The sequence below is a fragment of the Centroberyx affinis genome, unplaced genomic scaffold (genome assembly GCF_046629955.1).
Source record: "Centroberyx affinis isolate AG114_WGS23_722 - 3 ecotype Tasmania unplaced genomic scaffold, CSIRO-AGI_Caff_v1 ptg007664l_1, whole genome shotgun sequence".
In the NCBI taxonomy this organism is placed as follows: domain Eukaryota; kingdom Metazoa; phylum Chordata; class Actinopteri; order Beryciformes; family Berycidae; genus Centroberyx; species Centroberyx affinis.
The window spans coordinates 75001-77430 of record NW_027283866.1 but is presented as its reverse complement, the minus strand read 5'-3'; positions in this window follow the sequence as shown (position 1 = coordinate 77430).

The following is a 2430-nucleotide window of genomic DNA, read 5'->3' as shown; positions in this document are numbered from 1 at the left end:
AACAAAGAGGGCTTTCACCTTTTATCTACATGTTATCTACACCTTTTCCTATATAAACAATATGTAACACAGACTTTTGTCTTTCTATTTTTTGTTTTCTGCATTTGCTTTGGCAACATGCACTCTGGTATTTCATGTCAGTAAACATAATTTGGATAGAATTACATTTTTGGGGAATATATTTTTATGGTTTGTTAGAATTATAGCCTGTAAAGAAGTATATTTAAGTGAAATAAGCATCATATATATACACACACACACCTATACACACAGAAAAGTGCATTTAAACACAGGAATGAATGTGTGTGTGTGTGTGTGTGTGTCGGAGTGTCGGCTCGCTCGACCCTGTCTGACCTTTACTCTTCACTGCTCAGTTCCAGCTGCATGAAGTGTTTGTGTTTAAGGCCTGGATGTCTCTCTGTATGTCTCTCTGTATGTCTCTCTGCATGTCTCTCTGTGCCTCAGTGTCTCTCTCCCCCTCTCTCTCTCTCTCTCTGTCATGTAAATGCTGCTGTAGCTGTGAGCCTGCGGAGAGCGTGCAGCAGACAAAGACAGAGCTTTTATTGTTCTTCCATGACAGAGCAGGACAGGAAGGCCTCTGCAGTTCCTGAAATGGCGGCCGGACGGATGGGGAGAGCGGGGAGGAAAGCCCGGAGCGGATCCCGGTCTGGATCTGGATCCGGATCCGCCGGCTCAGCAGAGAAACAGAGCAGAGAAACGCACTGAAACTGAAACGGCATCTGCCTTCATATTCTGCAGAATGCTCCTTTAAATTAAAAACATGTACAGGAATTAATCTGCTGACACACATGGTACAGCAACACAATACATGCTCACACAGTACACTATACATATCACTGTACATGTAGTGGGAGAAGTAGAATTAATAGTAGTAGTAGTAGTAGCAGTAGTAGTAGTAGTAGTAGTAATAGACTACTAGTAGTAGTAGTAGTAGAATTAACAGTAGTATAGTAGTAGTAGTAGTAGTAGTAGAATTAATAGTAGTAGTAGTAGTAGTAGTAGTAGTAGTAGTAGTAGTAGTAGTGTAGTAGTAGTAGTAGTAGTAGTAATAGACTAGTAGTAGTAGTAGTAGTAGTGGAATTAATAGTAGTAGTAGTAGTAGTGTAGTAGTGTAGTAGTAGCATAGTAGTAGTAATAGCCTAGTAGTAGTAGTAGTAGTAATAGCAGTAGTAGTAGTAGTAGTAGTAGTAGTGTAATAGTGGTAGGAGTAAAAGTAGTAGTAGTAGTAGTAGTAGTGTAGTAGTAATAATAGCCTAGTAGTAGTAGTAGTAGTAGTAGTAGTAATAGCAGTAGTAGTAGTAGTAGTAGTAATAGCAGTAGTAGTAATGTAGTACTAGTAGTACTAGTACCTTTACAGGCCTGACATAAAGCTTTATGTGGTGACTTCACAGTAAACAGAACAGAAAATAAACTGTAAGGGAAAAACATGCTAAAAGTCAGTATGAACTCTACTGAGACACTCTGTAAATCACTATAGGAATATCACAGGAATATTATAGAGATACCAGAGGAGATGAAAAACACCTGAACACAAACCTAATACAGTAAGGCCAACAGACACTCACCACTGGCTCCAACACACTCTACTGCCAATCCCTATAGTAATATTATAGTGATACCATAGGAAATAAAATAAAGGTCAGTATAAACTCACTATTGAATACTACAGACACACTAACTGCCGATAGGAATATTACAGTGTTATGATTCACAGTAAAGTAGTAAGTAGTGCCAAACTGATGTAAGTTATATGAGAATATGGGGAGAAAGCAAAAATGAAAGCTTTTCTGAAAATATATGAGATTTTTTGGCTGATGTTGTAGTTTTTATCTTTATACTGCAGAGCAAAGATGAAGCAGAAACCAGCAGAAATGTATTAGGAAGTCATAAAAACTGAAAGAGAATTCATATCAGGACCAAAGTTCCCTCTGAGCTGATAGTCTGACCCACAACTAATAACTGATCATATTGACCTGAGAATAATAACAACACGTCTTCAGTCTTCAGTCTTCAGTCTGGTGGTTTTGGTGCTGGCTGGTCTTCTCTGCAGGACTCTGTGGCGGTTCAGGCTTCAGTGGATCCACTGTCTGTTCTCCACAGAGGAAATGAAACTTGTCGTATAGACGGACAGTTTAGTGATTTCAAACGCACTGGAAAAAAACAAAAAAAAAACACATTTCACACGAACTGCTGAGTGTGTTCAGAGGGATATGTTCCAAAAAATATGCAAAAACCAGACGCAGAAGATGTGTCTGTGCATGTAGACTCCCTCTGTCTGCTCTGCTGACAACATGCTGCACATCTGAAGCTAGATCCAAACCTTCTGATCCTCACAGTAGATTTCCAATCAATATGATCTGCATCTCCAAAACATTTTGAGCAGATTTTGCAGATTTTGCCGCATCTCTT